We start from the raw sequence: 15,680 nt of genomic DNA, 5'->3' as shown, positions 1-15,680 counted from the left end.
CATGCTGATGCCTTGGTGCATCCCTCAAAGGGCATCTTGCACTGACTCTGGTATCAGCCTTGGTATCGGGGGGCAATGCCTCCCATTTCTGGAGCCTGAAACTGCCAAATGTTTATTTTCCTTAAACGTAAGGGGTTTTTTTCCAAATTTGCAGATTGTGGGCTGTGTGTGTGTTCACTGACCTCTCCTGGCCAGACCCAGGATGCTCGGCTGGGCTGCACCAAGCATCTTGCAGAAACAGGTGCCCCTGAACACCCACCTGGGGAAGCATTCCCACTGGGCAAGCAGCGATGGGATTGACTTGCAGCTAAAAGGCAAAAAAGCGGCAGAGGCAGACCTTTGGGAAAATTCAGATCTTTAATTAACAAACTAAATGTGTCTGTGATTGTGAGTAGACCACAGCATGCAAGTGGTTATTATTGCAGCAATAAACCACAGTGTAGGACCCCAGACAAGGGAGACCTGGAAACATCCAAAAATCCATCCCAATCCCACATTCCTTACTGTGGAAAAATTAGGAGTGGAACTGGGGGCTGCAAAACCATGCCTGTGAGGAAACTGGGCAACCTTGGAAATAATGAAGAATTAAGTGTAAGGGGAAAAGGAGACTGTCCAGGAGGTTATCACATGTATCGGGGAGGGTGTAATCTGCCAAAGGAATCTGGTAATCTCTTAGCTGCACAGTGTGGGACCATTTGTAAAAACCTGTATGAAAACTACTGTTATTGTGCAGTTGTAGTAAGAGTTCAAATAAGCAGCAGTTATTTTCCTGACAAGATAAACCCAAAATTTCTCTGTTCTTATGGATTTCCACAATTTCCTCTTAACTTAGGTAACCCCCTCAAAATACCTCACTCAGCTGGAGTTTCTCAGCTGAATATTTCAACACCAGCCACCTTGCAGGCAGAGTACCATTGCTGCCAGCTCACGTTTGCTTTCAGGAAAAGGCTGCTGATGAAGTGATGCCTCTTAGGTGGCTCTCCAGCAGCCCCAGGGTACCACTCGCCCCTCTGCAGCTCCCTTGCATACCACTGCTCTGGGTCCAAACAGACCCAAACTTCCCTTCTTAGCCTGCTTCCTTTTTTTTTTTTTTTTTTTTTTTTTTTAATTTTCCCTGCTGGAAAACAAGGGGGATCAGCTAAGCCTATAGCTTAAATTTTATAATTAATTGGTGCATTTTGTTGTTTGTTTTGTTGTTTGGTTGTTTTTTTTTTTTATATGCCTTCTGCTGCTATGCTAAAAGTGGGTTTTCTTTGTGTGAGAAAGCCTTTGTTTGCCTGAAACAGGCTTTTCCCACCCCTGCATAAATACCACTTTGAAAAACTGCATCGCAAAACCCGCAGCATTGGGATTTTAGAAAGAGAGCCTGAATGGCTCGCAACTTCACATAGCTCTGCAGCGAGAGCATGGCTTTCATCTGACAGGCTGTTTAAGGATGGTTTGACCTCTCTCTTCCTTTACATGCTCGGAGTTAACTTCTCCTGTAAGTGTCCAGCATAAATTCTTTTAATGCAAATTTCCTTGTCAAAACTACAAACAGACATTTGATCAAAGGTCAGCTCTCCTTTGTGTTCCTGTTTGATATAGAAATTTCTATTTCATCTTTGACTGTCATGGTCAGTTAAGGGAACTGTAGCCTGATGGGAAATTACTCATGCATTTCATGTCATCTCTCCAACTAGGCACTTTCCCCCCCTTTCATATCTTATGGGTGTTTTAATTTGAATATGTTTTCATTTTTTAATGGAATAGTTAAATTAGCTTTGAAAATGTAGCGGTATGACACTGAAAATTGTCTGCTTTTTAAACTGAAGCTCAATTTACTGCTATTTGATACCCTGGGAGCTGATCAAATGATTATTATTCCCTTACTGCTGCCTTTATTTCATGCTTAACTTGTGGATCTTTTTTTATGGGGCAGTGCCTGAAGAAAAGGAATTGCAGCAAACGGAAGGTTTTAGAAAATTTTGTATTTACCTCTTAGGGTTCCTTGGCTTTGGTGGATCCAAGAGAGCATGGGGACCCACGTAGCTGCAGCACTGGAGCCCACTTGGACCTTGGCCAGCACACTGGGCTCAGCGGAGGGGTCAGCGCTACTGGTCCCGTCCTGCCTCAGCATCGGGGGCTTGGGTCCCTGAGCAGGAGACACTGCAGGGAACTGCCACACTGAGATTTGGGATGATGCAGAAAGTAGCTAGGGAATGAATGCAAAGCCCCATTTCTATCCACACTGGCTTTCGCAGGAGGTATTTTCTTCCTTTCTAGAAGCAGTTTCATGGTTTAACTAGTCTACACCGGGTTGTTCGGGCTGTTTGCCTTTCCAGCCTCCCCCAAGCCCATCTGCCTATTGACTTCTGGTCCCTCTTGCCCCATTAGCTTTGCACCTGAGTCCCACGATGAGATTTAACAACAGGGGACCTTTGGGAGGCAGAGAAATTGCAGTTTACAGCTGTGGCCCTCGGGTTAAGTCTCCAGGGATGCAAAAGAATGACTTTCATGAGGCTTCGAGGTGCTGGACCTACGTGATTTGCTCAAAACAGCAAAGGACGTTTTTGCCAAAGCAGGGAATTGAACGCAGCTCTTCCCACACCCCTAGCCAACATCCTAATCCCCATGTATCATCCTCTTGCAATTTTTTTGGAGCTCTTGACAGTGTATAAAGTCAAGCCCATGTCTAAGTCCTTGTAGGAATATACCACTGCTACTGTATCCCTTCATTTATGCCTATGCAAGTACACAGGTGTGTTTGTGTGGCTACGGGGATGGCAAAACCTTGGGGACAAGTGAGACCTGAGGACCAAACCCGCAATTACAATTACCGTACAGCTGTCCAAAACTAAGGCCTCTTTGGGGGTCCCTGCCTGTTGATGAGTTCTGAAACCCAGCCCCTTTGGGGTTTTTGCTAACATGCACCATAATTGCTACTTATAATAAGAACTGGAGCCATAATCACATCTAATGAGCAGGGTGGTATAACTGGTTATCACTGTGCCCCTGGGAAACGTGGACTTAAAGCAGATCTCTGCTGCAGGGGCTGAGACGGACAGCAGCCTGAACGACTGCCTTGGGACTTCCATCTGTGAAGCTGCACAGACCAGCTGCTGGGCCATGCAAAGGCTGTAATGCAGGTGTGCATCACTGCTGAGCAGCCTGCAAGGACAAGTGGGCATCCAGGAGAATAACGTTTAGGATACAGCCTTAAACTTAGCTTTATCGCTACCCCCAGGGGAGATCCTGAAGCATCTCTCTGCAAATCTGTGCCCTGGGTCTGTAATTGCTGGTGAATTGATTCAGCTGCTTTTAGTGCTATGCAGTCCAGCGAGAAGCTGTGGCTTTCCAACCTGTAGACAGCCAAAGGGACCATGGTGAATGAGTCCTTCTACTGCCATCACTTAAAAAATTGATACCTGGGCTTGTTAGCTTGATTCCCTACCAAGCATAATTGTCTTCTGAGGGAATAGGAGGCCACAGGCCCCCTCTCTTGGGATATTACCTGGGTCTTGAGGCATCCAGGAAAGGTGTGACAAGAGGCACAAACATCTCCTTTGTCAGTGATCCCTTTGAAATAAATCACTCCTTCATGTACCAGAAATACTTCTTATAAATCAGAAACACATCACCCCTGCTAGCCTGATTCTTGCCAGGGTTTAGCTCTCAGGAGTACCCAAGACTTAATAAGCAGACAGCTGGCCCTGGGGCCATGGAAACGGATCCCTGGTGATCCCTGGGGCCTGACCCTTCCCCCAGGCCCATCTTGGTGCACAAGGGGTAATTCCTATGGAGAAAGCTCTCACGCTGATGGCAAGTGCAAAGGAGCCTTTTCCCAGATCACCACTATCTATTTTGTTTTCCTGAGATTTAAGCTGATGAAAATATGCACAGCAATGCATCATTGTCAGGAGAAATTGCATGAGACATCTGGAGATGGTCATCTAATTAACACCGCTAATGCCCCCTAGCTGGTTCTGAAATAGCTCGGTGTTGCAGACAGTTGTGTGCATGCTTGCAGGGAGCCACGGTGGAGTGGTGGCACCCAGTGCTGTGTCCAGGCTCCCACAGCTGCATGGCCCTTTGTGTCCACTGTCCCCAGCAGCCAAGCACTGGGCTCAGCCCCAAATGCTATCTTGAACCCAGGCTTCTGCATCCCTGTATGACAAATGCTGCTTTGGCAACCTGGAGTCAGCATTGCACTGGGAAAGGGAAGAAAGCGCGTTTGAAACTTGAACTTGTCATGGTCAGCAAGCTGGGACAAAGGAGGGAGCAGGGCTGGCCCCTAAGACTGCAAAAGTGCAAAGGATATTTGTATGAATGCTGTCTTTTAGTGAGGGAGATGCTGTGGTTGCAGCCTAGGGCTTGTAGGGTACCTGAGGGTTGGCAAACCTGTGTGGACAGACAAAAGATAGATCAGGAAAATGCTGAAAAACAACACCAAATGGCTGTGGAAGAACCATCCTCTCTTCTAAATGGTTCCCCTTCCTCAGAAATGATGCATTTTAGCTTTAAGAGAATGTAGCTTTCATACAGGAGACTACTTAAGACCAAGGCTTGAAAGACCTAATCATGACTGAGCCACTGCATCTTCCTCCCCACATGGCTCCAGTTTGAACTCCCGGAGACTCGACCTTCTCCCTCTGCTCTGGAGCTTTGCAAGCCTTCCCCTTCCATTAGCATTTCCCCGTGGCTCTGCTGGAGCAGGCTGACCACAGCTGCTGATCCATAACTCACACTGCTAGATTAGGTCTCTTCTCAGCAAAAAGCCTTTTAAGCAATTTATCTTCTTTCTTATGACTCCTTCTGTTGGCTTCAAGTACACAAGCTGGTTCCTTTTAGACAGAGATGGACACGAGACTGCTCGGATGTGCAGAGCTGTCCCTTGCCAGGGAAGACTTTGTCCTTCCTCAATGTCTGGGGCCAAGTTACCTCTCGTTTATCCAGCTTGAGTGAACGCAACTTCAGCCTGCAAAGTCCCAGCTCTCCTCCATCGGGTGACAGTGACACCAGATGGCAGCAGTGGCCTTCGGATCCCAGCAGCTCTGCCAGTTCTGAGCAAAGATGCAGGCAAGTGTTTCTCCGCATCCCAGATATTTTGAGGACAGCATCTCTCTGTGCTCTCCTTCGCTGGGGCTCAAGCAGCATCCATATGGGCTGTCAAAATATAATTGCACCGAGTATCTATATGCTGTAGTTTTTTACTATGTCAAAATGACACACAGACTCCAACTTAAAAAGGCAAGGAAGAAAATTTGTATCTTCAGCTGTGCTTTAATTAATCATTTTGTCATGGCTTTGATGGCTTTAGTGCTGCATTGGCAGGTGAAAGCAAAGATCAGGATTTTTGAAGGTCACGGGGATTTTTGAGTGCCTGGTTAAAATGACTGCTAACTTTGATCATCTGTTTGCTGAGGGGCTTCTCGTTGATCACTCAGGACTTGTGGCATCCCATCTTTGACCCTCGCTCTCAAGAGGGTTTGGAAGACATTGGATGGTGCTGGCTGCATCATCGCAGAGCCTCCTGCTTGCTGTGCTACAGCATGGGTCCTGCCACTGCCCGCCCTGCCAGCAAAGTCCTCAGTGTGGTAGCATGAAAACCAGGACAGAGACCAAGGGCTGGCCCAGGAGGCCACAGGCTGTGTCAGGACGTGGGTTTTTGGCCATGCATTCGCCTAGCAAACCTCCTTTGCAGGTGTGAAATATGGGGCCCTGTGCAATGCTCCCCAGGCAGAAATCGCCTCAGCCACTGCAGACCAGGTGGGAGATGGGGTGCGGGGTGCGTGTCCTACGGGAGAGGCCAACTACAAAGCTGTAAAGGGGAGGAGAGATCCTCACAGGTCAGGTAAAGATGGCTTATTTGGCTGCCTGCATCTCAGGAGAATTTCAGGACATGCGATGAACCATACCAACATGCAGCAAAGCAAAATATTGCTTACTCCACTTTTTTTTTTTAATAAATAAATCAATTGAAGAAAGTTACATCAATTCTCTGGGCAGCAGTTTATTCTCTCATTTAAAACTACTGTGTTGTAGTGCTTTAATCTCCTGAATGAGTTTTGTTTATGATGACACCCAAATATTTATTGATTTTTTTTGTTGGCCTGGGGGCTATCAATTTACCTGTTAGCCACTGGATTACTCCAGGAATTAGGTTACTAACTGCAAACAGAAAAAGAAAAAAAACCAAACCCAACTTGGCTGATTGATTTTTCAAAAAAACCAAGGCTGTGTGCTTGGGCAGAGAGTGCCAGCAAAGAGAAGGAGCAGAGCTAAATCCCATTGGCAGGGGGAGGACTTGTTTCTGATGGACAAAAATGGAGAAAGCAAAGCGAGTGCTGACGGCAGCCCTGTCTGCACTGGACAGGCTGCCTGGCTGTGCTCGTTCTTTGGATTTCTGAATTACCAAAGCCCAATTAAAATGGTAGTAAGTAATTAGTAAGTAATTCACACTGGCACACTTTAAAATAATGAGTATTTTAAGCAGCCTGGCAGTGAGAAGAATTCCGTTCAACAGTGGAGATGGACTTTTTAGGTTAAATAAGAGAAATACTGAAACAGCGCAGGAATCCTGCTAATACGCTGTCTTCCTTCTCTTAGATACTTATAACTGCATTTTAGCCTCTGCTACTCATGTTGACCTGGTTTGTAAACAGAAATAAACCATTTCAGCTTAATTTATGCAGGGCAGTGACCCTGCAAGTAGCAGGACAGGAGATCTGGGATAAGCTTTCTCTCAACTTGTGGCCAAGAGCTTGGGAAAATTCAGATTTTAAGCAAAACCTCTGCAGTCAGGAAAATCTCAGAAATACCAGTAGTTGCGGATCACAGACTTAGTTTCTTTACCCACTTCCACTACCCCTGAGCAAACCACTGGATTGGCTTCTAGGTGTGCCCATCGCAGCCAGGATGAGCCCGGAGGGGCTGGGATGCACACTTCTCAAAGTGTTATACTGGAACACGAAGCCCCTTCAGAAAGGACTGGCAGTGTCTGCTAGACACTAATACCTCGAACACCTGATTAAGCTCACTAGATACCTTTGCCATAGAAATAAACTACCATTTAGAGCAGAGGCCACATTATGGCAGCCAGGCTGAGCCGGCTGAACCCTGCTCTTGAGTTACCAGCACTTACAACTGGCTGTATAACCTGAAAGCAACTGGAAGCACGTGAACAAAATTGTGTGCGTTCCTAACTGAAAGGGGAGCTCGCATTAGCTTTGGATAGCAATAGTGTTTCAGTTTTGCAACTTGGGATGCTAAGAAGGTGCTGTAGCATATTGCCTTGTAATAACATGAAGCAAAAGCTCAGCAAAAAGTCTGTGAACCAGATAAGATTGATTAAACAATTTCTAACCAACGGGGTTGCACATAAAAATTTTATTAAAACCTCAAGTGCTAAATTTATTTCCTGGGTCTGTCACTGCTATTTTTTTTTTATTCAGTAGTGATAATTACTACATTAGAAATTAAATGAACCTCATATACTACATCTTTCAGACCTCCTAGGAGAGTTGTGAAAGTGATTTAGGGAAGTGAATGTGCTATTGTGCCTAATCAAGTTACAGTAATTGTCACCTATAATTTTAACTTGACTGCTATGTGTTTAATTGGAAGCTTTACCTTTGGTTTTTTGTAACTGAGCTTCTCTGTGACTGTTTTTCTACTTTCTATCCTCTACCAAAACCCACTGACACAGAACAAATAATTGCATACAGCTGTGCAGTTAAGAGCATTGCTGTTTGCTACCACATTGGCTTCTTCTTCATCAACCTGATGTGCTGCAGCATCTGATGATTCTCCTTGTAAGACCAGCACCAGGTTGCCTCCCTTGAGATTATAATCACAGCTGTATAGCTATCAGTAGCAATAAAGGGACTTTCTGGCCCTAGCTCCTTAGCAGGACTGCAAGTTTTGCAGTACTCTGGGGATCACAAAGTTAAGCTAAGTCCTGTGACTGTCTTATGTGTGTTGGGGTAAAAGCCAGTGCCCTGCATAGCTGCCAAAATATCTGTAGCTCTTTCTGAGGGTGCTGACTTCCAGCAGCATAGAGCCAGGCTGACATGGCTCTGTGTGGCCCCTGGCTCTGTATGTGTTTGGTCAGAGATGCTCCCCTTATCCTGATGCCCCTAATGAGGCTGCAGCTTGTTTCCGCAGTGAGCTCTGCAGGACAGCAAACTGCCCAGCAAGCCAAAGGGTTTACAGGACAGTACCAGGGGGCCTGCAGGTGAGTGGCAAAGTAAGATGTGCTGGAGCAAAAGGCATACCAGTGCTTCTCAGCAAGACCCCAAGCTACCTAAGGTTGGAAGCTGGGTCAAGGGTAGGCCTGTGGAGGCTGCTAACGCCTCTTCCCAAACACACGCATGGTCTGAGACTTGGGCAATTGCTCTGGTCGCTCAGCTTTAAAACAGGCCTGCTTGTTTATCTTTCCCTTTTCTTGCTAAAGGAATGTGTCTATGTGCATCCATATATGACTTCAGCATGCAAGGAGACAAGGTTTCTTGTGGATTTAGGGAAAATGGTGATGATTATGAGCATGGAAACTCTAAATGGTTCATCTGACTATTGATCTTCAGCCCTCTTGGATGCTTGCCCAATATCAGATTGAAGAATGGGGCTGTTTCTGACCATACCTATTCAACATCATGTAATACTTGCCCCGCTGGAGTCACATAATGCATAAACCCTGTTCAATTTAGATTGGGATCAGGCCCTCCATTTTAACAGAGTCTGCTATGAACCCTTAAAGATCAAGAAAGGCTATGTTATGTTGATGCAATTAATGGATGTTATTTGAAACTATTTTATCGCTGTAACACTCATAGAAATTATTGTGCTTGTGTGGCTTTGCACTCACATTCTGGAGCGACGTGTGTAGAATAGCAGTAACCTTGTCCCTGAATAATTCATGTTGTTTGTCAGCCACTTTTTAAGCCTTTCTGCTTAACCACAGTAGATTAGCATTTTTGTTGCTTTTTTAATCAAAGGTTTGGTGTGAGGGGAAGGGAGAGTGTCGGTTTTCTTTTTAGCTTACTTTAAACACTTCCCCAGGCTTTTCAGTATGCAACTTAGCTATTCAAATTGGGATATTTTGGCCTTAGAAGCATTTTAGCTAGCTCTTAGGGCTGCTACATTATACAACTTTCTAGTAAATCATGAATAAGTTGAAAAGCTATAGAGCTTTCTTCCTAATTTCTCAAGGGTCCTTTTACTACCCAATTTGTTTTCATCCCATGTTATTTACTGACTAACTCTAATCAACTCTGGTATTGTTCCGGTCCGCAAGTGTGGGAAGGTTTGGCAGGTAATGTGTGGCAACACAGGGAGTTTGAAAGATCCTGGCCTTGAGATGAATATATTGTTGGTTGGAAATTGGACTGCATTCATTACATGCTGGAGTTCTCCTGAGCTTTGTCTTCCAGTAAGGATGCTCCACTGGTGTAAAACAGCAAAGCCCTGTTAGGGTTCTGAAGTGATGCTGAGTTGCACAGCTGCAGTTCAGAAATACTTAGCCTCAAAATCAACAGGATGAAAGTAAAAGCCAAAGGTCTGGCTCAAAGCAAAATGAGAAGGAAATGCCAGCCTTGGCAAAGGCAGGGCTGCGGGAATATTTTCTTTGCTTCTACCCTGGGGTTGTGCAAAGTAGCAGTTGGGTTTTTTTTTTCTTTAAACTAAAAGTGAAAATTTGAATTAGTGATCCCATTAAGCATCCACCCTGTATACCTCAGGAAAAGAGGACAACAGAGGTAAGACGAGGGGTTTGCAATACCACTAGCTGATGGAATGACAGTAGGAGGTAGCCCATTGACATTAGCCTGACACCTTGGCTGGGAGCTCCTTCTGTCTAAGAGGTCACTGAATCAGTGACACAGCTCCTCTGACTGTCTGTGGATCCACACCAGCCCTTTGTGTCTGAGTAAACTAAACCCACTGGCATGCAACAGCAGCCAAGTCCTGTTGGCAAGAGTGTGAAGGGGAGTGTGTTTGGGTTGTCGTGCTGACAGATTTAACAGAGCAGTGTTGACATGTGTGGAGAGCTCTATGGACATATTTGGTGAAGGAGAGGTTGGAGTGAGATCACTACTGTAGGAAACAAAGTCCCTGTTTCCACTGTTGTGTGTGTTCCCTTTATTTTCCATTCTCTTTCTTTCACACTGAATTTCCTCTGACATACCAGGTGAGGTCTGGCAGGGGATGGGGTGACAAGTCAGTACATGGCCACAGCTGTTTGAGTGTGGAGCACTGTGGTGTGACAGTCACAGCTCCTCTGGCACTTAGAATTAGCTTGTCTCCTTTTTGCAACTGTTACTTCTTTTCATTCCTTCTCTACGTCATAACATTTAAGAAACAAAACCAGGATGCTGTTGGAAAACCAAATGGATTTTGAAAGAGACTGCTGTGTTAAATCCCAGACTTTGTAATACAAAGTTTTCCATCAAGCTAATTTTCCAAAATGCTGGCACTGAGTTTCTCTTCCTTCCCTTATTGACACTGTTCAAGCCTCTTCTCCTGGAACTGCAGCTCATTCTGTCATGCACGGTTGCCAAGAGCCAGTCCACAGCTCCCACACTGACATGTGGTTGAAATGACAGCTCCAGCTTTCACACGCTGGTGCACTGTAGTCACTGGGGAGTTTCTCTGTTCCTGTTCCACTATTAGGTTTCAAACCTCCCTGCTGCGTAGCTGTCCTCAAGTCACATCAGGTAAGCTTAGCTATGCATTGAATTCAGAGAGTGGAACTAACCCCACATTTCAGCTTCAGATAGAGGAGAACAATGAGACGGGGAGCTAAGCCTGGCCTCTGCCTGAAAGGTAAGGTTTTTAATTTATTAAAAGAAAAAGGTGCCCAACGGTTGTGTGCTGTATCTAATTCCAGGTCTACTTCTATTTAGCTGAATGCCAGGCCTATATATTTGAGGCAAAGTATGGACAATACATAATGAATTACACATAGGTCTAAATTCTGTGTACTACATTTAACGTGTATGTTTTGGTTCATTACTTTTGAATAGGAAAGCTATAATGCCAGAATCAATAGTCTGCATATAAATTCAGGAAGCTACAGAAAAATATTACCATTAGCAGACAGGAGCCAACCTCAACAAATACACGCTTTTGCTTTCCCAACTTTCTGTCACTGAAAGAATTAAGTTCTGCCCCCAAGTTTCATCTCCACCACTCTGTGGAGAAGTGACTGGCTCATGGTGAATTTCCCCCCAGCGTTCCCTTTGCCTCAAAGGGGCATTTATATTGACTATGATAGAACAGAGTTTACATTTTTTTTAATGATAAAAAGATGAATCTTTACTCAGATCTGAATTTATAAAATCTTTATTTATAAAGATTTGAATCTTTTAGCTGAAATGAGCGGATATGCTAGCTGCTAAGAATGGTACTTGATTGTCTTAGAGGTCCCCAAAGTGCACTTGCGATTTTCTTTGGCAACCAGAGGAAAACTTTAATTTCCCCTCATTTGAAATGTAAAAAGAATGGTGAATAAGAGTGACTACCCTGAGATCTTGCCTGCATAGCGCATGCTAGAAATGAGAGCAGTCTCTGCAAGAAGAAAGTGGCGTTAAAATTACTTTCCTTTTTAGCATTTATACTATTGCTATGATTAGTAAAAGAACTGAGCTGAGTGTTCTTCATGCCTAGGATAAGCAAGCATGAAAAATCTGAAAACGGAATGAATGTCCTAACTCATTTTCTCTGCCCTTCAATTCCCATGTTCCTTGCGCTGCTGACAATGCTTTGCCTTCCAGTTCGTTAGCGGGAGCGATGGGCCATCTCCCAGCAGATGGAGGAGCACTTCCCCAAGGCAGGTCTTGGGAGGGATTGATAAACCTGCTCAGGAGCTGCTACACATGGCCTGAAGATTACACAAGGAGCCCATGTGCATGCAGGACCCTAGCTGGCCCAGCCACACCTGCATTCACGTCTGTAGGCTTGCTTTCTGGCTGATCAGCAAGCTCAGTTTTGGAGGCACATTAAGACTTCTAAATATAGTGCAGATGTAGCAGTGATGGATCCTCCACGGTGAATGCTTTCCTCCTCTCCAGTGTGGCTGTCTCAGATTTCCTATGGGAAATGTATGTCCTGTGCTTGCCTTGCAGGTGACTCAGGGCAAAGCCATTTAGTTCATGGTGAGTGCATGCAAAAGGCGGGGAAAAAAGTGGTGAATCAGGCCCTTGGGTCTTCTAGCTGTGCATGTGCTGAATGCCCTGTCCCGGGATGAGGCAAGTAACGCCTGCTGTATGGAGCTTCTGTGCACTGGTGGGCATATGCTATGCAAGTACTTAATGTGATACCACAAAACAAAACAAAAGGCAAGAGAGTCCCCATTAAGAGGGGCAGACTTCTTCAGCTAAGCATCTGACCTAGCACCAAAGGGCTACTTAAAAAAAAAATAATCTGTATGTGTGGTCCTTTGAGATGTAGTCTCTAAAGTAGAGCTTCCCATTCCTCCACATGCCAGATCATCATCTTGGCTCTCCTGCGGTGCAGTCTCTTGGCAGACCTTGCAGTTCCCTTCTTTATGCAACTGATGGATTTTGCAAGTGTCTTTTACCATGTGCTGTCCCAGTAATTGAAACTGGTCACAATCTCATCAAGATATAACTAATTCCAGATTGTTGACTTCTCATTTGTTTCTTACTGTCCTCCTAAGGAGGGCTGAGTGCAAGAACTCGTGTGGTTCAAATAGAAATGGTTGTTTGAAGCTCAAATGAGTGCTAAATACAGAACAAGGGGCTGGGGGGGCACCAGAGCTGGCAGTTTCAGCATTTCAGCACAGCACGGTCCCATCCTGAGCCTGACAAATAAGGATCCTGGTCTTCGACCCCAATGTGGCCTTTGGTAGTTGTTCTTAAATTTGTGTAACAGACCAAAAGGATTACGATTAATATGACTGGATGTTATGGCAGGATAATACAGGTGTCTATATACGAGCCTCTGCTTTTGTTTATATGTCAGTTTACCATCTAATTATCAAACAAGCCTAGGAAATTTCAGTAGTCAAGACAGTGATATTCAGTGTGATTTTTTTACATGGTCAGATAAGTGTTGGAAACCCTTCCCCTTCCCACCCAATAGCAATAAAATTGAATGCCTTGCTAGCTCCAAGTATCATATGAACCATTTTATCTTAACTATTTTTGCTTGGAAAGTTCTTCTTTATTCTATTAGGTTAAAGAGCAGGCATGTTGTCTCAGCACAGTTAAATCCCACAGCTTATTACCATGAAATATGTGAGCTTAGAGGATATGAAAGTGTTCCATCCAAGAGGATATGAAAGTGCTCTGCCCAGAGAGAGTTCAAGGCCTCTTGTATGAGGAACACGGTTCCAGGCTTTAAAGCTGTACCATGTGTCAGGATTTTCAAAAAGGCAGTTCTCAAAATGGCCTTTTAAGCTGGCTATTATTTTCCATATATCATCAAGACAGACTTTTAGAGGAGAAATCAAGACACCAGAAAGAACTCAGTTTGGAAGCGTTCCTCTGCTTCAGAGGTGCAATGGCAGGATGTGCAGGGACAGTCCAGCTAGCTGCAATCTGACTGGCCTAGGGACCCAAGCGCAGCTCAATCATTTGAAGCTTTTGGAGCCTAAATGGAGTGGCTGGTCTGTATTGCAGCCGGCATCACTGCAGCTTTACTGTTGCTAGTATCTCCTCGGGCCAGATTAAAGCTGAGTAACTGCAGTTAGATGTAGTCTTACTTGGCAAAAAAATTAGTGAGCAAAGCCTGTATGACCTTATTTGGGGGACAGTAGGGGTGAAATGGGAGGAAATCCTTACTGTCCATCTTACTGCTTTAGACTCCAGAACAGGTAGTCTTCCTTTTTCTGTTGTAATGCAGTATTTGCAATTTCTAGGAATCCACCTTCTGAGTTCCAGTTATCTGATTTATTCTGTTGCACAGAGTTCAGAGGAAATAACCTTTAATTCTTTCTAATACATAACCGTTAAATACACTTTTATAGTCAATAACAGACTGGCCATTCTCCCTGGACCTCAGCTCAGTGTCCCTCCGTTCAATAATAAACCTATTGACCACAATGAGAAAAGAATTTAAAGCCACGAACGGAAAATAAAAATTGCCAGTACTCAGAAATGTATATGAACCGTTTACATAAACAGTCAAATATTCCAAACTGAATCCATAGAATATATATTATGTAATTGAATTTGGGTGGGTCAAGTAAATAAGGGCAAGTAATGAGACATCAGTATCACAGCCTGTTACTTAAAAGATCCCCTAATGATATTATTATGTATTAAACTTATTTCCTTATGAAAACTGACACATTGGGCTTTCCTCTTACAAAAATATTCATGTCATCCATTACCCTTTCAAGGATGTTAAGATTGTTTATGGTTGTTACCTTTCTTCGTTCAGTGAATAGGTTTGTAACACCACACTGTCCCATCTTGTTGTCAGATAGTATTGACTCAAACATAGCCATTAAAAGTTAGATGTCTGAGACACTTTTTTACTATTTTTTTTTTTAAGCAGTAGGCTGCCTGAGTTATCAAAATGACTCCAGTGTATTAAGCTTCCAGTGTTCTTCAGGCTGAAAGTGTGAAAGGGAGAGATACTTTCCTTCTTGTTGCAGCTCCAGGGATTGTCTTTTCCATATTCAATTTCTTTACAACACAAAATAAGTTACTGAAGAGAGAAAGAACTGAAAAACACAGCAGCTCTGAGTGATGATTTAGGGATGGCCCAGGGATACAGGATGGTGTCGAGTGATTCAAGTTTACTGTACTCTCCCTAAAAAGAAACAAATGTGGCTGCAGCTATGCCAGCTCCCCCAGTTAAGAAGGAAAACTAGTTTGCTCTTAACCTTCTCAGCTTGTTCTAGGCTGAAGAGCTTTATGTTTTGCTCTCCCCTTTCTCTAAACATCTGTGCTCTTTGAGATGTTTCTGTACCTTTCCTGCGGTTGAATCACATTCTGACTAGCGGCTGGATCAGTTTACATCTACATTACCGCTTTAAAGTTCCAGCTCTTAATTGCTGGTTCTGGCTAGGCCATCAGTGACCTTTGGAGGTCTGTTATTTCTTTGGAGGTCTGTATGGGTTTTTCCATGCAAGCTACGAATTTTTAATAATGCACACACACATGTAGGTAGGAGCAGAAATGGTTGGAGGACATAAGGGGCAGCAATAAGTTATTGCACTTCTCTGTTGTTACCTCTTCCACCACTGCAAGGGTCTGTTTGATTTGGGCTGTCTGGAAGTAGAGGCAAGGTAGCCAGAAGGGTTTGGAGATCAGATTAAACTACTGCTGAAATCTAGTTCTGGAGACAAGGTCGGAAACACACCCCTTCCTGCTCTGGATGGGGCATATATTTCCCCTTTGTGTGTGTTGTTTTACAGAGTGGTCAAGAAGCCTGGGGGATATGGGCCATGTTTGCTGGGAATAGGGATTTCAGAGACTCCAGGTCTGACATGCAGTGTTTGTTCCAAATAGCTGGGAAGCTAGTTGTTTTTAAATCGGTGCTTTTAAACACAGCTTTTAGGAATACGAAATTAAACATGCACAGATTTGCATGAAATACCAACAGAAATACTTTACCCGCAAGAGGCTAGAGTTAATTCAGACTCAATGAATGCTCTGATAGTGCCACATTTTCTGTTGGCAACCAGGGCTCTGATGCACACCTCAGTAACACAGCCACGAGAAGCTTAAGGG

The sequence above is a fragment of the Falco biarmicus genome, chromosome 4 (genome assembly GCF_023638135.1).
Source record: "Falco biarmicus isolate bFalBia1 chromosome 4, bFalBia1.pri, whole genome shotgun sequence".
NCBI classification, from domain to species: domain Eukaryota; kingdom Metazoa; phylum Chordata; class Aves; order Falconiformes; family Falconidae; genus Falco; species Falco biarmicus.
Note: the sequence above shows the minus strand (reverse complement) of the source record.